This window comes from Triticum dicoccoides, chromosome 5B (assembly GCF_002162155.2).
Source record: "Triticum dicoccoides isolate Atlit2015 ecotype Zavitan chromosome 5B, WEW_v2.0, whole genome shotgun sequence".
Classification (NCBI taxonomy): Eukaryota; Viridiplantae; Streptophyta; class Magnoliopsida; order Poales; family Poaceae; genus Triticum; species Triticum dicoccoides.
The window spans coordinates 51441867-51468873 of NC_041389.1; positions in this window are offsets into that span (position 1 = coordinate 51441867).

Below are 27007 nucleotides of genomic sequence, written 5' to 3' on the forward strand. Positions count from 1 at the left end.
GGAGGCGGCGGTGGCCGAACTGGCCGGAGACGAAGAAGACGGCCTCTCCGGGTCGATTGCGAGCTAGGGGAGTGCTAGTGGAGTGGCTTGAGGCTTCCTGCAGGCTCGGATAGGTCCGGGGCTCCTTAAATAGGTGAGTCAAGGCGGTTCCGCGGCGGCCGGGGATAAGTTCACCAGTGAACCGCCTCTCTGATGTGGCAGGGCATCATGGCGGCGACGAGAGCTAGAGGACGCGCTTGTGGATGAGTCTGAGCTGCCCCAGGGGCAGGTGGCGAGCGGGAGAGGCTCGGGCGGCGCCGACCTGAGCAGGGGCTGTCGGGCGGCCGTGGCAGCTAGCTCCTGGCTTGTCGGAGACGTGGCGAGGGGCTGCTTGGCGTGTTCTGGTGAGAGGGAGAGTGTGTGGCGCGGCTCTGCAGTGTGGGCAAAACCAGGGGCGCGACGCGGCGGCTCGGGCGCGGCACGTGCAAAACGCGTGCTCTGCTCGCGCCCAGAGCACGCACGGGACGTGCTCGACAAAATGACAGGGCATGCTAGAGGTCTCGGGTGAGGTTGGGGTTTAACAGACCTAAGTTAAAGTCATCTAGAGGCTTAGTGGACAAGTTAGTTTTCCCAGAGGTGCAAGGTCACAGTGCAATGACAAAAGTCATGTCAAAGTTGTTCATGCACTCAAGGTGTTTGACAAAATGCCACAGGCACCTAGGCAGTTCTTGGAGTGGTCATAATTTCCAGATTAGTGCCTCTTTGGGTGCAAAAGAGAGTGGTAAGGTCATTTGGGCAAAAGAAGAAACTTGCTAGTGCAAGTTTTGCAAATCTTCAGTTTTGGACAGAAGGAACAGGGCATGATTGCAAGAACTAGAATTGCTCCAATGAGTCCAACCTCTTGGACTTAAGGTTTTAGCAGGGAGGGCTACAAGTAGGAAAAGAAATCACAGCAACAGGAGCAAGTCAAAATATAGCTGTAGTACAATTCATCAAGTTGGACCAGAATGAAGATGAGGATGGTTCACTCAAATCTTTCAAAGGACACCACTGGGTTTTTGCAAAAAGTTAATTAATATACTCCTGTTGACATCCCAAAATTTTGGTAGAAGTTTTAAAGAAATATTTAAATAGGTTGTAGTGCAAAACTGCCCACTGGACCAGATTTGAAAACTTGGTGTAGAACTCAAAATATCCAAGGACTGAAATATATTTTTGCACAAAAGTGTTTTAAAAACATCACATGACATCTCCAATTTTTGGTGGAATTTATGAATGAATTTATCAAAGGGTTGCAGTGCAAATGGAACCCTAAACTTATGAAAAACCAAATTAGAGAAATAAAGCTCCGGGAAAAAAATGATTATATAGATAATCCCACTGATAAAAGAATTGTTTTATTTGAGAGGGAAAATGAGTCCAATAAAATTGGGAAGTTTTTCACTTGAGGTAAAAACTCCATAAAAATAAAGGGAAGAAAGGTTCTGAAATCAAAAGAAAATCCAGAAAACAAAAGTTTAAGTTTCTTGGCAAAATTTTAATTAATAAAACAAGATTAAAATTTTTGGGGTGTCACAACACTACCCCCCTTAAGAAAAAATCTCGTCCTCGAGATTTGCTAAGAGCTGTTTTGAAAAACAAATACTCCATGGTTACGTGCTTTTGCAAGCAGTGCATGTGTTCGAGCGGTTGTGAGTCTGCTGACGTGGTGCTGTGAGAACAAAAATAATCCATGTCGTGAGAAGAAACAAGAAGCCGCAACTCAGGGAAAGAAATCTCACTCCAGGATTTTTTTTTGCGAGAGAAAACAGTAATATATTAGAGTCAAACCGCAACAGAACTACTCATATTAATAGAAACTAAATAATTTACTCGCCGCGCAAACTCGGGGTACCACGCATATGTTACAACTCATAAATAAATGTTGCAAGAATAAACACATCAGCAACGTCTATAATGCAAACGGTAACTGGATGGGGTCCCGAGAAAACGTCTCTGGTACTAGGATGCACTCCTCCTCTATCGGGGAAAGCGGATTGATCAGCCGATGAATGTGTCTCTCCTGGTCGGGCCTCAGTTGTCTGCCGATGGCGATCTGAGGATTTAAATCCGCGAGACTCTGGAGATATCCCATTACTCGCTGGGTCAAACGTTCTTGAGCAATGACGTACTGGACCAGGTTGGCCAATACTGGGTCTCTCTCAATCCGTCCACCGGGAAAAGATGTTACTTCTCCGGGTGCTGCACAACTCGGAAAGTAATAATATCCTCTTTCACTGGCATAGGGTACCGCGAATCAAAGGCGAGCAAGTGCTTCGTGTGCAGCCGCTTCTATGGCCATAAGTGGGGTCGGCATAGATTTCCCCAAGAAGGAAACTTCCGTTGGGTCTTGGTTTGGATTTACGGGAGGGATGTGTACTACTGCCCAATATTTTGAGGTGGATGGGGTGATTCTCGATTTGAACAGCTCGTACTGAGGTGGCTGGGTAGAACCCATGGTACTGCAGGTAAAGTCCCACAATATTTTGACAAAACTACCCGGGGTTGCATCTGGGGTTCTCAGATAAATACTAGGGCTCGGCATGGCAAGAAATGGTTGTGAGGGTGGTGCACAAGGTGAGGGGTGCTTGGCAAGGTCACGAGGTGGCCTTTTATAGCACTGGAATTGGGTCATTTTACCATGGTGAAAGGTGATTAATTTGCCAGCTCAGCTCCAAGGGTCGGGGTGAAAGCCACAGATACATATCTCACCAAAGTAACGTATCACTGTGGGGGTTGTCGGGGTGGTTTTGGTAGCTGTGCTCGTAAAAATATGCAACTGCGTGCTGACATAATTATGCAGGGTTACTATCTAAAACAGAGGCACAACAACAGGCTGCGTTAATTCATAAGGTCACACGATTATAAGGCGTGGACACACTGAGACTCGGTACTATTCGAGTGATTCTGTCTACCTCGTTAATATCCAAGCGGGCTTGCCTTGTGGATGTCGAGGCTTCTCCACGGGTCTCATCGTCGGGATTAGCTGGAGGTGGTTGAGGGACTGCAGGGTCGGGGTAGCGATGATGACCATCGCGGGGATTGTTGGCCACAATCCCGTTGGAGTGTGCTCCCAAAAGGTGACGAAGCACTTCTGGGGTCATCAAAGCGCCTTGGTTGATGGCTGGGGCTGATCTCAAGGTCTCGATTGGTTGTCCGAACAGCACGACTGGGCTGTCGGCATCGGGCTCGTCTTCTCCTCTCACTGGGGCTCGATGAACCAGTTCTCCACGAGCTGCGATCAGATCAATGGTGATTTGATCGAATAGTGCCTCTAGTGCACCTACATAGTGCACTAGGTGCAACAATGCAGGATCCGTCTCGTGATCTTCGTTGGCAACCTGGGGTGGTCTACCATACCCTTCACGTCTGGGGTAGTAGTAGAACGAGCGATAGTTAACTCTGTGCGACAACTGCCGGAGTTGAACTATAGCCTCTCGAGCAGCTAGCTGGATGGCTTGTGGCTCGAAGGAAGTTGTCCTTCCGGTGAACCTGTAGGGCGTTCTAGTGACAGACCCCTACCGTAGATGTGCACAGTGGCCCAGAATTGACGGCTCTCACCGCTCATGGATCCTTGGTACACAACATATTTTGGGGGCTCTTCTAACGCATAGGCACGACGGGTGAGGTTTGCGAGTATGGTCACAAAACCTCCAAGGTTGGTTGTTTTGGTCTCATTGTGCACAATGGGGCCAGGCATTATGGCTCGGTTTGGGGTAGAGGCTGTGCTATGCTGGGTTGAGGCGAGCGTGCCCTTTTTATAGAAAAAGGGAACGAAGTCTCCCTTCGCACGCTTGCGAATGAGACATTATAGGCATCGGTCACTGGCGTGTGATCGACATGCTAGGTTGATAGGTTGGGCACCGACTGCCAAAAGTGTCGGGGTCACTGTGTGGCTATCTTGCACGAGAAGCTTGGTTGGGTTTTGGTTAAGGTCTAGTGGTTTGGCCTACCTAGGTTTTTCGACCTAGCTAAGATAGGATTAGCCAATGGTCAGCCTGGCTCCAGAAAATGGCCCTTGTGCTCACCAGCCCCAGGATTACTGTTAGCTGATGAGGCACCAACTTGATACAGAAATTCCAAGCAAAAATACAAAATCTGCAGTACAAGACCCTTCTGGTCTGTGAGTACAACAAATGGTTTCTAGTGGTTGATGGCGGAAGCAGTTTGTGGATATCAGCGTCTATAGGACTCCATTTCCCACAGGAACAGCTGACCAGGATAACTCCTATCTTCGCGAGGCTGCTATCACCATTGCTTAGGTTCTAGGGCTGTCATCACGGTCGCTCCTCTCCGTGCAAGAAATCTGGCCAAGACAATAGCCAGGGACAAGCCAGTGAGTACGTTTGAATGTACTCGCAAACATTATGAACACGGGTATAATATGACAACGATAATTATGTACTGAAATATTTTATGATCATGATGTCAGTCACAAATTAGAATCTCTGATGCATGCAAGCAGGTCATTTATATATAAAAGTATGCAAAAACAGCATAGTATTAAAATGCACCGATCGGGTGTCTGAAGCGACGCCTCGAAAGGTTAGTAAACAATGAGAAATGCCTCAGTCAGGCGTCTGAGCGACACCACATAAAGGGCTTATAAAATAAATAACAAGCATGCCACAGTTGGGCGTCTCAGCAACACCACATAAAGGGCTTATAAAATTAAAAAAAATAGCAAGCATGCCACAGTCGGGCGTCTCAGCGACACCACATAAAGGGCTTATAAGGTAAATAAATAACAAGCATGCCACAGTCGGGCGTCTCAATGACACCACATAAAGGGCTTATAAAGTAAATAAATAACAAGCATGCCACAGTCGGACGTCTCAGCGACACCACATAAAGGGCTTATAAATAATCACAGTGAATATCCAGGAGGTAGAACCATCCCAGGGATATTCGATAATGCCAATAATATAACGGGTTAGTCCACAACAAAATAATAATCATAATCATCACAAGTCTCAAGTCGTGATCCCAGTTTTGGTTTAACAGTTTCTCCTCCGAAGACCGACACTAAGACCGACACTTAACCCATCCCAGAATGTAATCCTTAACCATGGACATGGCTATTCGAATAGGTTTATTCTCTGCAGAGGGTGTGCTATATACCCACGAGTAACGGATTCCTTTAGTCCATCGGGACTAATTCTGTCTACGGCCTTTTAGTTGAAAACACACCTAACTTGCACACACCAGCTTAACTTACCGGTGTCTGGAATCACCCACGACACTTGTTAAGCAAAACTCTAAGTGGGGAGGCTACAACCTCACGTAGCATGGGATCAAATTTTATCACGCGCTCTAAGGGGTGGCCTCCCCTCTCGGTCTCAACCAGAAACACCCATGCCCCCGGACCACATGGCCTGCCTACCAGCTACAACCGGTATCTTCCACCATGGCCTCTCTGTACAGTGTTTGCTAGAAAGGGGTTGACGACTTACTGAACCGTACCCTACTTGTTGTAGAGACAAGTGGTAGTACGAAACAAGTATGGGGGTTACTGGAACAAGACTTGATCTATGGTCGACTCAGGAGGTTTTAAGTATTCCCTGTATGATTAGCATAACTAATATATTTCATCCAACAGACAGAATCACCACTCATCATACCCCTCATGCCATGCCGGACACACTCGTCTCGACGAGGAACTAGGGACAAGCTCGGGTCTACCCAAGACAGAGACTTTCCCGTTTACCTTCCGGTAGGCACGAAAGGCATATGAGGACGATCATTATCACAAGCATATCCATTTCCAACAGCAAGGAAATTTCCAATAAGCATTCATGCAAATGATCATATCACCACATAAAATAACGAGTTCTAAGTACTGAGGTGGTGTCATAATCGTATCAAACAATGCATGCAAAATATTATGCCAGGGTTCAGAATGCTTGCCTTGAAGGTGTGGAAAGGCAGGGTGCAATCCAAAACTTTTGAAAGCTTTCTCCTCTCTCCAAAAATCCTATTTAAAATATTTTTGAATCAATATATAGTTTCAAAAACAGTACCAAAAAGTTGTCTGAATTTTTTTGAAATAAATCTTAAAATAAACTAGACAACATTTGAGGAAGGTAGGAAAAAGAATCAACTCACTTGGAGTTATATTTAAAAAGTTATAGGCAGTCAAAGTTGTGGTCAAAATCTGTTTTTTTTAATAAATCAGAAAAAGAAAAACGTTTTGATTACTGACCACGTCGAAGGCGTATTTTGGATTTACGCCTCCACTTACTCTAGCATGGACCATGCGTGGGTCACTGACAGTGGGCCCGCCTGGCCCACTGGTCAGGTTTGACTAGTCGACCTCCCCTCCCTTCTTCCCTTGCCCGAGCAGGGGCGGGACTCCGGCGATGCTCGCCGGCGAACGGCAGCACCGTTCGGGAAGCCGAGGCCATGGAGCTAACTCCTTATCTCCTGGGCTTCTGGAAAGGTTGATGCGTTAGTCCGCTGTCTTTCCTTCGGCTTTAGAGGGCTGAGTAGTTCTTTTCCTAGAAAAGTACCAATAAATTTTTGAATTTAGCATTGTGCGCTTTATCAATTGGTCTTTTCCCTCATACTTCGAGGGTCTTCCCCTCGAGCTGAGCTATTGAGAATAAATAAGCTGATTCAATCCTTTTGGGCTCAGGGGGTCGAGGCGGTTCTATTGGTGGTCGACTTTCTGGCGGGGACGGAGGGAGTCGCCGGTGGCGAGCTTCGCGGCGGCCGGTGGCTTCGGTGGCAAAGTGGGTTTGGGGCAACGGTGGCTTTTCGTCGCAGCTGGGGGAATGGGCGGCTCCGCAAGATGGAGTGGAGTCGTTTGGTAGCGTTGGGAGGGCCGGGGAGGCTCTGGTTGTGCCGAACAGAGCCGGGAGGCGGCGGTGGCCGAACTGGCCGGAGGCGAAGAAGACGTTCTCTCCGGGTCGATTGCGAGCTAGGGGAGCACTAGTGGAGTGGCTTGAGGCTTCCTGCAGGCTCGGATAGGTGCGGGCCTCCTTAAATAGGTGAGTCAAGGCGGTTCCGCGACGGCTGGGGATAAGTTCACCGGTGAACCGCCTCTCTGATGCGGCAGGGCGTCATGGCGGCGATGAGAGCTAGAGGATGCGCTTGTGGATGAGTCTGAGCTGCCCCAGGGGCAGGTGGCGAGCGGCAGAGGCTCGGGCGGCGCCGACCTGAGCAGGGGCTGTCGGGCGGCCGTGGCGCTAGCTCCTGGCTTGTCAGAGACGTGGCGAGGGGTTGCTTGGCGTGTTCTAGTGAGAGGGAGAGTGTGTGGCGCGGCTCTGCAGTGTGGGCAAAACCAGGGGCGCGACGTGGCGGCTCGGGCGCGGCACGTGTAAAACGCGTGCTCTTCTCACGCCCAGAGCACGCACGGGACGTGCTCGACAAAATGACAGGGCATTCTAGAGGTCTCGGGTGAGGTTGGGGTTTAACAGACCTAGGTTAAAGTCATCTAGAGGCTTAGTGGACGGGTTAGTTTTCCCAGAGGTGCAAGGTCACAGTGCAATGACAAAAGTCATGTCAAATTTGTTCATGCACTCAAGGTGTTTGACAAAATGCCACAGGCACCTAGGCAGTTCTTGGAGTGGTCATAATTTCCAGATTAGTGCCTCTTTGGGTGCAAAAGAGAGTGGTAAGGTCATTTGGGCAAAAGAAGAAACTTGCTAATGCAAGTTTTGCAAATCTTCAGTTTTGGACAGAAGGAACAAGGCATGATTGCAAGAACTAGAATTGCTCCAATGAGTCCAACCTCTTGGACTTAAGGTTTTAGCAGGGTGGGCTACAAGTAGGAAAAGAAATCACAGCAACAGGAGCAAGTCAAAATATAGTTGTAGTACAATTCATCAAGTTGGACCAGAATGAAGATGAGGATGGTTCACTCAAATCTTTCAAAGGACATCACTGGGTTTTTGCAAAAAGTTAATTAATATACTCCTGTTGACATCTCAAAATTTTGGTAGAAGTTTTAAAGAAATATTTAAATAGGTTGTAGTGCAAAACTGCCCACTGGACCAGATTTGAAAACTTGGTGTAGAACTCAAAATATCCAAGGAATGCAATATATTTTTGCATAAAAGTGTTTTAAAAACATCACATGACATCTCCAATTTTTGGTGGAATTTATGAATGAATTTATCAAAGGGTTGCAGTGCAAATGGAACCCTAAACTTATGAAAAACCAAATTAGAGAAATAAAGCTCAGGGGAAAAATGATTATATGGATAACCCCACTGATAAAAGAATTGTATTATTTGAGAGGGCAAATGAGTCCAATAAAATTGGGAAGTTTTTCACTTGAGGTAAAAACTCCATAAAAATAAAGGGAAGAAAGGTTCTGAAATCAAAAGAAAATCCAGAAAACAAAAGTTTAAGTTTCTTGGGAAATTTTAATTAATAAAACAAGATTAAAAAATTTGGGGTGTCACATAACAGGCCGATACTAAGGTCGGCCTACATATGGCCCAACTATACTGTGGGCCTTTAGTAGGATCAAAGAAAAAGTTGGCTCGTACTGGACCATGAAGAGCATGGGCCGCTAAGAGGCCGAAAGTCAGGTCGTACTGTATATGGCCCAACTGTGTTGTGGGCCTTTAGCAAGACGAAAGAGAAACCGGGCATGTATTGGACCATGAAGAGCATGGGCCATTAAAAGGCCAAAACTCAGGTCCGACTGCAAGTGGCCCAGCTCATTTATGGGCCGTTAACAGGCTGAAAGACACATCGGGATGAAAATTGGCCCAACACTTAAATGGGTCGCTAAAAGGCCAAAAGTCCTACACACTGAAAATTGGCCCATCCCTTGGATGGGGCGTTAATAGGCCGAAACCACATCGGGCCGATATTGAGCCCAAATATATGGCGGGCTGTTAACGGGCTCGAACTGATGATGGGCTACAATGGTGTCAAATCATTAACGGGTCATTGACGGGCCGAATTGGCACACATCGTATGGGCCGTGGGCTTAAATGGACCTGACACAAGTAGGACTTATAAGGGCCGGCCTGCTAATTTTTACTAGGCTGGCCTTTTTCACCGGAATGGGCCACTGGTGGGCCTTGCCACGTGCTGACGTATCATAGGCGCCTCATGTACTATGAGTGGATGACATTTGTCCCATCACTGAGCCGACACGTGGATCCTCCGACGAATGAGAATATTACACATGGAAAATCCCCATTGGTTGGGGTTGTTAACGGGTTATCGGATCCAAACCGGAACCTGATAGCTTAACGGAGACCCGTTACGGTGGATGCCACGTGTCGGTCACCCTTGACGAAAGCACTTCTATGACGTGTGATTTATCGCCATGGAAGTGGACACTTCCGTGATGATAATTTTGATAATGTCATGGAACACTTCTATGACAGCACAGGTATGACTATCTTGATTCTGTCATAAAATTGTCATGGATGTACATGCATGACAAAAAACATGACCTACTGTGAAAACACGTATCATCACGGAAGTATATTTTTTTGTAGTGCAATTGAATGCAATCGATCGGGTATTCCTGTGATAAAATCACAATACCCAAGAATCAGTGATTAACATGTTTAATCATAATTCCCAAGAAGTATTTCTTTGACCTGCATTCCATACATTAATAACTTGTATGACATTCATACATGAGCTGGATACTCCAGTCTTCTTTCTTAATGCATTTACAGTTCAAACATTTTTAACTTTTAGTATTTCTCCTACTCTCAGAAGAAGCACCCAACTTTAAGAGTGGCGTTTATCCCTGGACATCCTAGGGGTGAGAGTGTCACTAACACCCTTTGGACATTCTCTTTCTCTTTAAGTGGTTGTTTTATTACCATCATCACATGATAGGCGTTGTTCTGGATCCCTCTCCTAACAGTCAAATGCCCAGTAAACCTTTACTAATTGTTTGCAAACAAACATTGCTTTGTTTGTATCTGAAAACGATTTTCGGTTCCATGAATATCACATAACTATCCCAAACTTTCGTAGTTCGGGTCTCATGGAAGCAAACATTTTGCACTTGAGCGTAACAGAATTCTAGCTTTTGGATCGAAGGACGAGAGTCACATCATCCATAGCATATGTGGGAGGATACCGAAAGCATGCGATAGGAGAAAGTCCTTCTCAACACTCTCGAGGACAATCCTCACATTACATTACCAATCATAAAGTTTTAACCAGATATTTAACAGCTTATTCAATTTTAATAGGGAAGGTGAAAATGCGAGCAATTATTCTACAACTATTTTGCAAATTTCACTTAGACAATGTTCACAATTAATTGCACTGAGAATTAAACAAGTTAATTCTATAGTGCGCTCCCACTCAAATCAATATCTCTCATAATTGATTGTGAGTGATTCAAGATCCATATTCCAATTCAACGCCAAGGATGTTTCCATCCCAAGTGACAAGAATTTGCAATCGGTAGGCCAACTTGCCAATCACATATCTATGTGACTCTTGTTCATCTTTCCATGCGTGTGTTCCGAGCTCATGAGTTTCATGCCTGAATGTCAAGACAACCAAGTGATCTCGCTGCGAGGTCTCAACTCACCCACCTCACACTTCTCTAATCGATCGCACCCATGTATCCATGTGATACCCCGAAGAGATAGGTGTTGTGACGGTGCTACACCTGGGAGAACACTAACTACTTGATATTTTTGTGAGATATCACCCTAATAAAAAGCGAATACCGTGCAATCAAGAAGGGTGCAACATAAGGGATAAACAGCTCGGGTAATTCATAATAGCATTGATATGGTATAGCCCTTTCTGACGGAGATGTCTTGTATTCCTTCATCTTTGGCATTCGCATCGGTGTTCACCTTCGCGAAGATTGCCACCACCTTGTTGATGCACCAGATAATATCGATATCTCTATAGCTAATAAAATAAGTGCATTACTTAAGGTTGAAACACATGTCATTTAAAGTGACAATCATATGGCTCCAACTGTCATGCCGAATCATGACACGTAGGTCATGTTAATTTTACATTATATAGTCATCTCATACATAATCAAATTAATATGAGAACTGCTATACCACATCACATGCACATCCTGCAAAACCAAGTTAGACGCCTCTAATCGTTTTATGCAAAAAATTATTTTACGTGGCTTCTAAGGTTTCGAAACAAATCGAAGCTACCAATGTCCATCATCAAGTATGATAATTCAAGTCGCTAGATTAACTTTTCCGGGGTGTATGAAGCACGAGATAGTAAAATCTCAAACCCCATACTAATCTTCATCATATGCATGACCCCCGTGCAGATGATTTCTGCATTGCCCTTTTGTCTGCAAAATGTCCATCTTTCTTTAACTATAGTGGAACCCAAAGAACTGTTAGCACTTCGTTGATCTGCCAATCAGCATACTCAGGAGTAGCATGAAAGGATCACAAATTGCCGGAACTTTGTGAGATTCCACAATGTCGTCAAGATCAGGATTATGCAAATTCAAGGGAAGCAACAAGAACATCGGGTAATAAATTTCATCTGCTACCCACACAAATAATTTTCAGTAATAGAAATCATCTACTACCAAATTATATTGTGCAACACCCATGCATCTCTATATATTCTAGATCACAACCTGCATCTACGCATAGCATGGCTCATGATGCCACTGTAGGGTAACGCAGCAGAAAACAAAAAAATCCGACCTACGCACCATCCCAGGACCACTATGGAGACTGCATACAAGGTTTGATCTTTTTGTTACCGACTCATACAGCAGCGGAAGTAGAGTCGACGACGATCAGCGGTGCAGATCCCTGTAGCTAGGATTTACAACCTCTCAACCACGAGGATGTACTCCCTTGTCTGCCCCATGGATAGCCCTCTGGGAGGCGGTAGGATAGTCCCTTAGATGGTGTCATAGACAGCCCTTCGGCAGGACCCTCAAAACTCGGACGGTCACTCAGACAGCCCTTCGGGAGGACTAACATAACTCGGACTGTCATTTGGACAGCCCTTCAGGAGGCACTCTCAAAACATCCCCTAGGGCACAAAGATCAAAAGTATGACCTCTCTATGGGGTTGCACATAGACGGTGTCATCTATACGACAGGGCTTCGCCGTCCAGAACTAGTTCCTGCTGGAACACGGACAGCCTTTCGACTCAATGAAACTCTTTCGTGGGAGGGACAGAGAAGCCAGACAAGTCTATGGCATGTGTACGAGAGCAAGGATGAGGTTTGAGCAGCCCCCTCACCTCCTATTTATAGGGAAACCAAGGGGTATAGTGGCCATTCCAAAAACCCAAAAATGCCCATGAATGGACTCCTCCACAAGGGCATAAAGGGGAAGTAATGGAGCAAGTGGGGGCCCATGGATGATCCCCTCATCTGGCCAGCCAACCCTCTTTGGGGGGGAAAATAGGGGTTTCTTCGCCCCCAAACCTTCTAGAAGCCTTTTGCAGAAAGCCCTAAAAGGTGGCTTTCCAAAAAATATCCAAAAAGCACTTTCACTATTCATGATGACATTTTTCAACGTCCGTTTGAACTGAAAATATTTATGTGGGCTTAGAACATTTCCGGTACCCACTAAAATAATTTTCAGTGTGTTCCAAAACAATTCCGGATTAGTGATTTTCATCTGCGAAAAGCATCTAAAGTGGTTCCGACAGCTCCAGAACATTTCCGGTTTTTATCCCAAAAAATTCCCAGAAGTTTCCAAAATAATTCTAGCACCCTCCAAGAATTATCAGGCATGTCCCGGAACTAATTTGACTTAATGGAATACCCCGAAACAACTTTTCAGTTTCACCAAAACTTTCGGTGTTCTCTCTCCGGGACTCTTCTGTTGTCTCCGAATTTTTTTTCGATGAATTTCTCTCAAACTCCCTGTCTAGTATTCAGAATATAGATGACCCTTAAGTGTGTGACCCTATAGGTTTGGTGAAGTATAGACATGGCCAGAACTCTTTCCGATCAATGATCAACATCGGAGCCGTGGACACCCATATTGACCCCTATACCCACATGACTAAATATTTGAGTGCACCTCCAGTTGTTGTGTGCTATTCCTATTGCTTCACAATATGTTACAAATACCCGAGGTGAGATTTACTTTCATCCCCATGGATCAACAACTTGTCCACTATGCTAGTTACCTCGTTACCGGTTTTGTTCTCTTTTCTCATTTTCGTGTTCCGGCATCCCCGTGATCAAATCACACTGTGTCTGGCCAGACGGTGATGGATATCGTAACACCGAGAGGGCCCTAGAATATCTCTCAATCGTCGGAGGAGAAAATCCCAATCTTGAACTATCAAGTTACTTGACACACTTTTCCATGAACCCATAAGCCGCCGTAATAGCCACCCATTTATGGATGACGTTTAACAAACCCCAAAATTCATGAAGCCAGTATGAAAAAACTCGACACTCTAATGGTCTAAGGAATTATGCAAACATTAACCATCTCTGTGTTATTAACCATAAACTTGTGATGAATGTATCTCATATCATAACATCAATTCGGGTCGATTCAACATAGATGTTCTTCTAACATTGTGCCCTCAAAGTTGCTGGCATAGACATGCCCATGATTGGGAAAACATAATCATCATGCAACACTTGAGCTAGTCTTAGAGGCATGACCAGGAATACATTTTACCGTTTATTATTCCACATGTGGACATGGGTTTTCTCCAGAGCCTTTATGGATATATGGGCTCAGGAACCACAGCAGTTATAGCATGGAACACAAACATAATCATGAACTTCGAGATAAATAATAACATTTATTATTGCCTCTAGGGCATATCTCCTATAGACTCCCACTTGCACTAGAGTCAATAATCTAGTTAATGCTAATGCACTTTACACCTATGGCATACTGGTGTAAAATATGCTTCGCATGTGGTATAGCCTGATGTCCAACGGATCTAACAACTTCAGCTTCATGTGTATATCTGCATATCCTCGCATTTTCACGCTTTCACAAAATTCATATTTTGTGCGGACTTGGTTTTGTATATATGTGAATCATTGGTCGAAACCTAATTCCTCAGACTGAGCTATGCAGCAACTATCTGCAATAGTGTCCCATTGACCATAGCCTTCTTGGAACCATACTAAGTTCATGAATGAACTATATGATTCAACATCTTTGTCATTGTCGCTTCGAAAGCGGCAACATACTTCGCCTCTGTTATAGAATACGCCAGAGTAACTTGTTTGGAACAATTTCCAACTAACTGTGCCACCATATTGTTGTTGGGGAACATAGCAATAATTCAAAACTATTCCTACGCATCACCAAGATCAATCCAGGAGATTCTAGCAACAAGAGAGGGAGGGAGTGCATCTTTGTACATTTGAAGATCGCTAAGCGGAAGCGTTACAAGAATGCAGATGATGGAGTCTGTCGGATTTCGGGTTCCAGCAGACCCATGAGGTTCCTCTGGGGTGCATGCGAAGATCTCTCCCTTACCAACTCACGTCTCGAAGCCTCGCAAGGAATCTAGGCTACACGATGAACAACACAAGGGACGCAAGGTTTATACTAGTTCAGGCCACCATTGTGGTGTAATACCCTACTCTAGTTTGTGGTCTGGTGGATTGCCTCAGGGGCTGATGATGAATAGTACAAGGGAAGAACAGCCTCGCGAGGGGTGTTCTTGTGGTGGTGTTGTCCCTTTGGACGGGTCGATTCCAGATGCCTCTATACTATGGTGGCTAGCCCTATATATAGAGAGAGAGGCCCTGGTCCTCTTCCCAAATATTAAGCGGGAAGGGCGCCAACAATTGGCCATTTTGAAGGGGGGCATCTAGTACACTTATCCTGACTAAAGTTGGTCTTCGACTGCCAAAGACTCTGACGATGACGCCATCTTGGGCTCCACGGTGACCTCCATCCTGCCGCTCTGCTGGTCTTGGTCTTGTTGCACTGAAATGGTAACCTTTGCCTGATGCCTTGGCCTGTGCTTGCTCCCTTTGCACCAAAGGGGAAACAAGGACACTGTGCAGGCCGGCGTGGCCCGCTTGGCCTTGATCGTCATGGCTTGCGTCATGGGCACCTCATGAGGTACCCTTGCCTTGATCTCTCCGCCTACTCGCGAGCCTGCCTGACGAGGCTGCTCTTGAGGAAGCTTCCTGTCATCCGCCCCGCGAGGCTTGGCCCCTCGCAAGGGTCTTGAACTTGAGCTGATGAAGGTGGGCCATACTGGGCCTCTGCTTGAGCCACGTCGCAGGCCGCAGGCAGGCAAGTCTGGGGACCCCCATTCACAGAACGCGGACAGTAGCCCCCGGGCCCAAGGCGCGCCCGGACTTGGCTTAGCAGAGAAGCGAAGGGGCAAGTGCGAAGCACCACGGGCCCCAATAGCCTGCGGCCTTGGGCGCCGCGTGGTGGTTGATTGGACGTGGGCACCTCTGCTTCCCCATGACGCCTCGGCAACTGCCCCGACGTGACTGGTCCCTGCATGCAAAATGGGTCATGATTACCTGTGATCGTGGAGGCCGACGTTTGGCCTCCTTAGACTATAAGTACGGAACGGCTTGAGCCCTTCCAGTCTGTCTCTCCTTGCTCTGCCCTTTCTTATTTGCTCCTCCTCCAATTCGACGACAATGGCGCTGATCCGCCCGACTGAAGAGAAAGGGAAGGCCCCCTGAGAGGGGCCCGCCCCACTCCCGCTGAGGAAGCGGCCAGTCCCCTGCCGCCAAGAAGAGGGTGCTCGGCAGGGGGCGTCGAGGCCCTGGTACGAGCGGCCTCCTCCCGGATATCCATTACCCTTGTACGCCCAGGCCGAGGGCCCTAGGGAAGAGGGCGCCGAGCGGCACCACCCGCGTCTCCAGCATCACCGACGGATCACGGCGACGCGCGCCGTCCCCTTGGAGTCCACGCTGTGAACTCCTCCCGCGAGCTCGTGCTTCACGCTGCCATGCCTCCGAGCTCTTGGATCCGCCTTCTTGCCTCCTTCGCCTTCGAGATACCACCGAGGGGGCCTCAGGAGCTTTGGCTGCAGCACGCCGGCTGCCGCACCCCCGTGACCGATGCGAAGGTCGAGGTTGTCGCCCCTGGCAAGGTCTTCATGACCCGAGGCTGGGGCGAGATTGCCAGGGTCTGCCGAACGGGGGGAGCCTTCATGATTCATCTGGAATACGAAGGCGCCTCCTTGATGCTCTTCAAGGTCTTCGACAAGGAAGGACGCCGGCTGGAGTGCTGCCCCAGAGACAGCGACCGGAGCCCTGGAGCGGCGAGGACCAGGCCTGCCGCCCGCCTTTCTGGCAGATCCTTTGGTGGCAGCGGGCATGCCGGAGGGTCCAGCGACTCCCCCGATCTCCTTCTGACTCCGGAGATGAGCGACGACAGCAATGAGCCATCGAGCTCGCGTCGCGCCCAGAGCAGAGCCGGCATGCCCTGCGGTCAGCGCGGATGATCTGGATGGTGTTGGCGTCGGCCTCACGTGACCCACTGTTGATGATGGCGTCTGCTGCTGCGGCTCCTGTAGTTAGGGCTCTTTAGTATTTGCGTCTTTTGTTTCCTGTGGGGGATCAAGGAAGTACCCGGTGGGGGTATGTAAAGCGTCTGTAATCCCTTTTGTTAATATGATCCTTATCGTGATGCGGTGTGAGGTGCTTGTCCTGTCCCGGCTAGGTTCCTGCTTTCTAGCCTCACGAGGGCCTGGTGCACTGCGCCAATAGGTCCCAGTCCCCAGGCAAGCTTCAGCCGTCGCTGGTATGCCAGGTCGCGATGCCGTGGTCAAGGCCTGGAGGTGAGCGGCCCGAGGTCCAGTAAGAGCCTGTGCGTCGTGATGCTCAGGAGGTCCCCCTTGGCGCTCAAGCAGCCGTCGCTCGATGAGAAAGAAGTGCAATGTCGCCATCACAGGGCCGCATTAGGTGCATAGTCGGTGTTGCGTTAGCTGGCAATTCCATAGAGGGTGACTTATCTCAGGAGTTTGGGGCCATTTCTCGGCGCGGTGCCAGGCCCGCGCGTCTGTAGCTGGGGAGTTTCCCAGTGAGGTCCTTGTGAGCTTCCTCCTTCTCCCCCGCACTCCCCTTCGTGCTCTACATCCTCGGGTCCCGGCCCTCGAGCGAGCTCAGCCATCGCTGGTATGCCAGGTCGCGATTCCGTGGACAAGGCCATGAGGTGAGGGCTAGAGAGCCAGTAAGAGCCTGTGAGTCGCGATGCTGAGGTGCCCCCCTTTAACGCACAAGCGGTTCGTGCGTGTGAGAGAGGAAGAGAGACCGCGGAGGCCTTGCCCGACGCCGTCCCTTAGAGAGACCATGTAAACTCATCACGAGGAAAATGAGAATTGCCATCACAATTGCCGGCCAGACACTGGTTGCTCTGGGGAAGTGATGAGGGCACTAAGGGTCTGGTGAGGTGGCGCCTTGCGGGGCTGCCGCGGCTAGAGCTCTGCCACTCAGATTTGTCGGTGTTGTAGGGACGGACCCATGCACAAGCGTCACGCCAAGGGGAGCAGCCCACAGGTTGTCATCAATCGATCGAGCGATTAAGTTAAGCAGGTTAAGCATGGAATAGCAAATTAGCTCAGACGAATGCGAGAGGGATACATGCCACTGGGTCAGGCCCGAGCGGCTTGGGGATAATGTAGCCCGAGGGGTGCCCCCAACAAGGTAACCTAAAGATATGAACAAAAGAGATACACGCCACAGGACGGACCCATGCGGCCTGGGAATGATGCAGCCCTGGGGGCGCTCCCAGCTGAAATGGAGCTTTGAAAGATGTCACCTGATACCGTTGGAGATGAAGGAATGCTGAAGTAGCGGACGACGCATGGTGAGGAAGCCGATCCTCACGAGCCTCCGAGACCAGGAGCCTCAGGAGGCTCCGGGGGCACAGGCGGCCCCTCGAGGACCATCTCCATCTCCGCCAGGACCGCGCAATGCCTGACCTCCTGAGCCTCCAGAATGCTCCTCAACAGGCGCTGATGAGCAGTGGCCGCGTTTGGCAGGCCGAGAGGCATGCGAACGTAGCTGTGGGGTGGACCCTCGCAACATCCCACGCGCGAGGGCCAGAGGCGCTCCTGAGACGCGGCTCGGTTGAGCCCTGGCACGTCGATGCAGACGCGCAGCCCACCATCCTCGCCTGGATGGGGGACTACGATGGGTAAGCGGCGGATGCCGCGCATGACTCTTGACTCCTGCAGCTCCTGAGTGTTTCTTGCGATGAACTTCTAAGGGTTTGGCCCTCCTTGCCTCATACCTTCCTGAGAGAAACGTGCTTTGAAGCACACCTCCAAGTGGTGCCCGAGCGCCTCCCTCGTGACCTTGGCAAAGTCGGTGGCCCTCCAGGAGAGAGCCCCCGAGCCTTGCCCGAGGAGGGCGCCGGGAGCGCCTTCCAATGCGACAGAGGAAGGCGCCCGTTGAGCGGGCGCGGATCCTGACGCGATGCCCCTGGAGGTGCCTGCCTCCTGTTGGTTCCGGCCAGGCAATGTCTTCTTCTTCTTAGGGACTGCCTCGGGAAGGCTCCCGCTCCTGCGATCTGGGTCTTCAATTGCCGCGGCCTGGAAGGCACGCTCGAGAGAACACACTGCATCCTTCTCCTCAGAGGGGACTGTGATGACCCCACCACTTCCTGGCATCTTGAGGACATTGTAGCCATGGTGGGTCACTGCCATGAACTTGGTGATGTCTACTACACAACCTTCTTCTTGTAGACGTTGTTGGGCCTGCAAGTGCACAGGTTTGTAGGACAGTAGCAAATTTCCCTCAAGTGGATGACCTAAGGTTTATCAATCCGTAGGAGGCGTAGGATGAAGATGGTCTCTCTCAAACAACCCTGCAACCAAATAACAAAGAGTCTCTTGTGTCCCCAACACACCCAATACAATGGTAAATTGTATAGGTACACTAGTTCGGCGAAGAGATGAAGATACAAGTGCAAAATAGATAGTAGATAAAGGTTTTTGTAATCTGAAAATATAAAAACAGCAAGGTAACTAACGATAAAAGTGAGCGTAAACGGTATTGCAATGATAGGAAACAAGGCCTAGGGTTCATACTTTCACTAGTGCAAGTTCTCTCAACAATAATAACATAGATAGATCATATAACAAGCCCTCAACATGCAACAAAGAGTCACTCCAAAGCCACTAATAGCGGAGAACAAACATAGAGATTATGGTAGGGTACGAAACCACCTCAAAGTTATTCTTTCGGATCGATCTATAAAAGAGTTCATACTAGAATAACACCTTAAGACACAAATCAACCAAAACCCTAATGTCACCTAGATACTCCATTGTCACCTCAAGTATCCGTGGGCATGATTATATGATATGCATCACACAATCTCAGATTCATCCAACCAACATAAAAGTACTTCAAAGAGTGCCCCAAAGCTACTACCGGAGAGTCAAGAACGTGTGCCAACCCCTATGCATAGGTTCCCAATGTCACGAAACCCGCAAGTTGATCACCAAAACAAACATCAAGTGGATCGCAAGACATACATCAAGTGTTCTCATAAAAGACTCAATCCGATAAGATAACTTCAAAGGGGAAACTCAATTCATCACAAGAGAGTAGAGGGGGAGAAACATCATAAGATCCAACTACAATAGCAAAGCTCGGGATACATCAAGATCGTGCCATAGAGGGAACACGGGAGAGAACACGAGAGAGAGAGAGAGATCAAACACATAGCTACTGGTACATACCCTCAGCCCCGAGGGTGAACTACTCCCTCATCGTCATGGATAGCGCTGGGATGATGAAGATGGCCACCGGTGATGGGTTCCCCCTCCGGCAGGGTGCCGGAACGGGCTCCCGAGAGGTTTTTGGTGGCTACAGAGGCTTGCGGCGGCGGAACTCCCGATCTATCTTCTGTCCTGGAAGTTTTAGGGTATGTAGGTATATATGGGTGCAAGGGGTACGTCGGTGGACCTCCGGGGTGCTCACGAGGCAGGGGGCGCGCCCAGGGGGGCACGCCCCCCACCCTCGTGGGCAGCCCGGGACTCCCCTGACGTGCACTCCAAGTCTAACAGGTGGGTTTCCTTCCAAAATTAACTTCTCCAGTTGATTTCGTTGTGTTTTGACTACGTCTGATATTCCTTTTCCTCGAAACACTAAAATAGGCATAAAATAGCAAATCTAGGCTGGGCCTCCGGTTAATAGGTTAGTCCCAAAAATAATATAAAAGTGGATAATAAAGCCCAATATTGCCTAAAATAGTAGATAAAGTAGCATGGAGCAATCAAAAATTATAGATACGTTGGAGACGTATCAAGCATCCCCAAGCTTAATTCCTGCTCGTCCTCGAGTAGGTAAATGGTAAAAAAGAATTTTTGATGCGGAGTGATACTTTGGCATAATTTCAATGTAAATCTTCTTAATTGTGGTATGAATATTCAGATCCATAAGATTCAAGATAAAAGTTCATATTGACATAAAAGTAATAATACTTCAAGCATACTAATCAAAGCAATCATGTCTTCTCAAAATAGCATGGTTAAAGAAAGTTATCCCTACAAAATCATATAGTCTGGCTAAGCTCTATCTTCATCACACAAAGTATTTAATCATGCACAACCCCGATGACGAGCCAAGCAATTGTTTCATACTTTAGTAATCTCAAACTTTTTCAACTTTCATGCAATACATGAGCGTGAGCCATGGACATAGCACTATAGGTGGAATAGAATGGTGGTTGTGGATAAGACAAAAAAAGGAGAAGATAGTCTCACATCAACTAGGCGTATCAACGGGCTATGGAGATGCCCATCAATAGATATCGATGTGAGTGAGTAGGGATTGCCATGCAACAGATGCACTAGAGCTATAAGTATATGAAAGCTCAACAAAAGAAACTAAGTGGGTGTGCATCCAACTTGCTTGCTCACGAAGACCTAGGGCACTTTTGAGGAAGCCCATCATTGGAATATACAAGCCAAGTTCTATAATAAAAAATTCCCACTAGTATATGAAAGTGACAACATATGAGACTCTCTATCATGAAGATCATGGTGCTACTTTGAAGCACAAGTGTGGAAAAAGGATAGTAGCATTGTCCCTTCTCTCTTTTTCTCTCATTTTTTTGGTGGGCTTCTTTGGCCTCTTTTTTTTGGGCTTCTTTGGCCTCTTTTATTTTTTCATAAAGTCCGGAGTCTCATCCTGACTTATGGGGGAATCATAGTCTCCATCATCCTTTCCTCACTGGGACAATGCTCTAATAATGATGATCATCACACTTTTATTTTTCTTACAACTCAACAATTACAACTCGATACTTAGAACAAAATATGACTCTATATGAATTCCTCCGGCGGTGTACCAGGATATGCAATGAATCAAGAGTGACATGTATGAAAATTATGAAGGTGGCCTTGCCACAAATACAATGTCAACTACAAGTTCCTGCAAAAAGCAATATGACAAAAGTAATGTATGTCATATGAACAGAATGGTGGAAAGTTGCATGGCAATATATCTCATAATGGCTATGGAAATGCCATGATAGGTAGGTATGGTGGCTGTTTTGAGGAAGGTATATGGTGGGTGTATGGTACCGGCAAAAGTTGTGCGGCACAAGAGAGGGTAGCAATAATGCAAGGGTGAAAGGGTGCGTATAATCCATGGACTCAACATTAATCAAAAGAACTCATGCACTTGTTGCAAAAATTTAGAAGTCATCAAAAATCAAGTACTACGCGCATGCTCCTAGGGGGATAGATTGGTAGGAAAAGACCATCGCTCGTCCCCGACCGCCACTCATAAGGAAGACAATCAATAAATAAAATTGTACTCCGACTTCATCACAAAGCAGTCACCATACGTGCATGCTACGGGAATCACAAACTTCAACACAAGCATTCTTTAAATTCGTAATCACCCCAACTAGCATTTCTTTGATATTATCACCTCCATATCTCAAAACAATTATCTACCATCAAACTTATCTTAGTATTCAACGCACTCAAAAGAAAGTTTCACATATCTTGAATACCAAGTATATTAATATTAAGCAAATTACCATGCTATTAATGACTCTCAAAATAATCTAAGTGAAGCATGAGACTTCAATAGTTTCTTTTAAACAAATCCACCACCATGCTCTAAAAGATATAAGTGAAGCACTAGAGCAAAAATTATCAAGCTCAAAATATATAAGTGAAGCACATAGAGTATTCTAGCAAATTCCAATTTGTGTATGGATCTCTCTCATTAAAGAATTTCAGATCTTGATACTTATTCAAACAGCAACCAAATCTAAAGAAAACTACAATGCAAGGATAGCACAACTCATGTGAAGAAGCAAAAACTTAGGCTCAACCGATACTAGCTGATAGTTGTTGCAGAAGAAAGGTGGGATGCCTACCGGGGCATCCCCAAGCTTAGATGCTTGAGACTTCTTGAAATATTATCTTGGGGTTCCTTGGGAATACCCAAGCTTAAACTTTAATGTCTCCTTAATTCCTCTCATATCATGGTTTCTCTTCTTTTTATCAAAAGCTTCATTCAGAACAAACTCAACAAGAACTCGTGAGATAGGTTAGTATAAACCAATGCAAAACCTTATCATTTTCTACTGTAACAAATCACTTAAGTTATTATTCAAAATTGCATAATAAATGCCTCTGTATATTTAATACTCCTATCCTCAAATAGTATCATTAAACAAGCAAACATACGCAAACAATGCAAACATAACAGCAATCTGCCAAAACAGTACAGTCTGTAAAGAATGCAAGAGTATCAATACTTCCCTGACCCCAAGAATTACGAACTAAAATTCCCACTGTAATAAATTTATCAGAGCTCAATATGCAAAAAGATTCAACGTTATACCATTCTCTGAATTTTCTAGGGAATTTTTGCAACAGCGGTAAACTTTCTGTTTTCAAACAGCAACATGTATACTAGCAAAATAAGCATGGCAAAGGCTATCCTTGACTTTTTTATTGAAACTAGAGATGCAAAACATTATTCTAACTAACAGAAAGCAAAAACTAACAAAATAAATTGACACTCCAAGCAAAACACATATCATGTGGTGAATAAAAATATAGCTCCAAGTAAAGTTACCGATGAACGAAGACGAAAGAGGGGATGCCATCCGGGGCATCCCCAAGCTTAGTTGCTTGGTTGTCCTTGAATTTTACCTTGGGGTGCCTTGGGCATCCACAAGCTTAGGCTCTTTCCACTCCTTATTCCATAGTCCATCGAATCTTTACCCAAAACTTGAAAACTTCAACCACACAAAACTCAAAACAAAACTCGTAAGCTCCGTTAGTATAAGAAAATAAAACCACCACTTAGGTACTGTAACGAACTCATTCTAAATTCATATTGGTGTAATATCTACTGTATTCTAACATCTCTATGGTTCATACCACTTAATACTACCCATAGATGCATCAAAATAAGCAAACAACACATAGAAAACAGAATCTGTCAAAAACAGAACAGTCTGTAGTAATCTGTATAAAACGTATACTTCTGGAACCCCAAAAATTATGAAATAAATTGCTTGTAACACCCCAAAATTTTAACCTTGTTTTATTAATTAAAATTTTGCCAGGAAATTAAATTTTTATTTTTCTGGATTTATTCTTGATCTCAGAACCTCTCTATTCCCCTAAGTTGTGGAGTTTCCACCCCAAGTGAAAACTTTTCAAATATGTTTTTGGACTTGTTTAACCTCTCAAGAAAAACTTTTCTTTTATTAGTAGAGCTAATTACATAATTAATTTGCTTGATCTTTATTTTCATGAAAAATGGTTTTCCAAGGTTATATGGCCATATTTGAACTACAACCATTTGCTAAATTCACTTAAAATTCCAACCAAAATTTGGAGATGTCAGGTGATGTTTTTAAATCACTTTTATGCAAAAATATATTTTATTCATGAAATATTTTGAGCTCTACACCCACTTTTCTTCTCTGGTCCAGTGGGCAATTTTGCACTGCAACCCATTTAAATATTTCTTTCTAGCTTCCACCAAAATTATGGGATGCTGGTAGTAGCTTATGATTCAACTTTATGCAAAAACCTAGTGATGTTCTTTGAAATTTTTGAGTGAATCAACCTCATCTTCATTCTTGTCCAACATGATGGTTTGTACAGCATCCATATTCTTGCTTGCTCTTTGACCCTTGATTCTTTCCCCTGCTTGTAGACCACCCTACAAAACCCCTAAGTCCAGGAGCATGCAACCATTGGAATACTTTTGGTCCATGAGATGATGCCATTTACCTCCTGTCCAGAATTGAAGTTCTGCAAAACTTGCACTAGCAAGTTTGTGCTTTTCACAAACTAACTTCACCACCCTATCATGCATCCATAGAGACACTGATCTGGAGAATTTGGCCACCCCAAGTACTGCCTGGATGCCCTTGGCATTTTGACAAACACCCTAGGTGCATAGCCAGATTTGGCATGATTTCAAGTTTACATTGTGAACTTGATCCCCTGACCTATCCACCATGTCCCTTGATTCCCTTGCTAACCCTAAACTAGCCATGTTTCTTGCCAGCCTCACCCGCGACCTCTAGGCTACCCTGGCATTTCGTCGAGCACGTCCCGGGCGTGCTCTGAGCGCGCCCAGAGCATGCGTTTGGCACGCACGTGCGCCCGAGCCGCCGCGTCTCACCCCGCACCTGTTCTGGCCCTTGGCCAACAGCAGCTAGCACGCCACATATCCCCTTGCACCGCCACGCCACACCGACCACCCCTGGCACCCCACAGCGCCACCGTCAGGACGGCCGTGGTGGCTAGATGACGGCCGCATGCAGGCCCCGGCTGTGTCGGCGCCGCCCGAGCCACTCCCGCTCGCCAGCTCGCCCTGGAGCAGTGCTCCGCTCGTCCGCTAGCTCCTGCCGCCATCCTCAGCCCCGCCACGTCCCCCTGCTGCTACAGAACGTCGGCCGCCGGCGATCTTATCCCCACCGCCGCAGAACTGACCTTGTCGCGCTATAAAAGGAAGCCCCGAGCTTGTCAAGCCCTCAAGAAACTTCCCTCACTCCCTCACTGACCCTCCCGTGGTAGTAGAAAGACCAGAGGGATCGTCTTCTTCCTCTCCGGCAACTCCTGCCGCCGCCACTGCCCCAGCCACTCCAGCACCACCAGGGCCTCCCCCTCTCCACTCTCTCCACCAGAAGCTCTCTCTTCCTCCCGTGAGCCCGTCCCCCTGCTTGATTTTGATCGGGAACCACCGTAGCCCCAAACCCACTTTGCTCCTGAATGCCTCCTCCGCCGCGAAGCTCGCCGCCGGCAGCTCACTCCGTCCCCGCCGACCCAACGACCACCGGGAGGACCGCCCCGATCTTGCGGATCCATCCCGGCCCTCTGGAGCCCGCGGGGAGCCGCCGTTCGCTGGCGTTGATCGCCGTTGCCTCGTCGCCGTTCGGGCAGAGGAAGAGGAGGGAGAGATGGACTGGTCAAACCTGACCAGTGGGCCCCCTGGACCCACTGTCAGAGACCCAGCTCCGCCTCCACGTGTTTAAGTGGAAGCGCAAAACCCCGAGTACGTCTCCCCTTTTCGAAGACGTATTCTGCCCGAAACGTTTTCTTTTCTGTTTTATTTTTAAAATAGATTTTTGACCAAATCTTTGACTAGCTATAACTTTTTAAATATAAATCCAAATGAATTGATTCTTTTTCCTACATCTCTCAAATTCTGTCTAGTTTATTTTAAGATTTATTTGAAAATTTTCCAAGCAACTTTTTTTGTGCTGTTTTGAAATTGTGTGTTAATTCCAATATTTTCAAAATAGGATTTTGGAGAGAAGCAGAAAACTTTCAAAAGTTTTTAGGATGCACCCTGCCTCTACACAACTTGAAGGCAAGCATTCTGAACCCCAGCATGATATTTTGGTGTGTTGGTTGACATGTTTATAACACCACTTTACTTCGGAGAACTCGTTATTTCATGTGATATGATCATTTGCATGGATGCATACTAATGTTTTCCGTGCTGTTGGAAATGAATATGCATGTAATGGTAATCATCCTCATGTGCCTTGCATGCATGCCGGAAAGGAATCCGGGAAAGCCTCTGCCTTGGGTAGGCATGAGCTGGTCGCCGGTCTTTGTTGGGACGGTTATGTCCAGTATGGCATAGTAAGGTATAATGAGCGGTGATTCCGTTGATTGAAAATATGTTTGTTATACATATCATACAGGGAATACTTAAGCCTCCTGAGTCGGCCATAGATCGAGTCTTGTTCCAGTAACCCCCATACTTGTTTCGTGCTGCCACTTGTCCCTGCCATAGGTAGGGTATGGTTCAGTAAGTTGGCAACCCTTGTCTTGGCAACACCGTACAGAGAGGCCATGGTGGAAGATACCGGCTGCATCTGGTAGGCATGCCACCTGGTCCGGGAGCATGGGTGTTTCCGGTTGGGCCCAAGAGGGGGGCACCCCTTAGAGCGCGCGATATAAATTTGATCCCATGCTACGCGAGGTTGTAGCCTCCCCCACTTAGAGTTTTGCTTAACAAGTGTCATGGGTGATTCCAGACACGAGTAAAGTTAAGCTGGTGTGTGCAAGTCAGGCGTGTTTTCAATTAAAAGACCATAGACGGAATTAGTCCTGATGGACTAAAGGAATTCGTTACTCGTGGGTAAAGAGTACACCCTCTGCGGAGACTAAACCTATTCGAATAGCCGCGTCCATGGTTAAGGACTACAGTCTAGGTCGGGTCAAGTGTCGGTCTTAGTGTCGGTCTTCGGAGGAGAAACTACTAAACTAGAACATGGATCATGATTTTGTGACTTGTGATGATTATGATGATTATTATTATGGACTAACCCCTTTATATTGTTTGAAGTATTGAGTATCCCTGGGACGGTTCTACCTCCTGGATATTCATTGTGATTATTTTTCTTTATAAGCCCTTTATGTGATGTCGCTCAGACGCCCGACTGTGGCATGCTTGTTATTTTCTTTATAAGCCCTTTATGTGGTGTCGCTCAGACGCCCGACTGTGGCATGCTTGTTATTTTCTTTATAAGCCCTTTATGTGGTGTCGCTCAGACACCCGATTGTGGCATGCTTGTTATTTTCTTTATAAGCCCTTTATGTGGTGTCGCTCAGACGCCC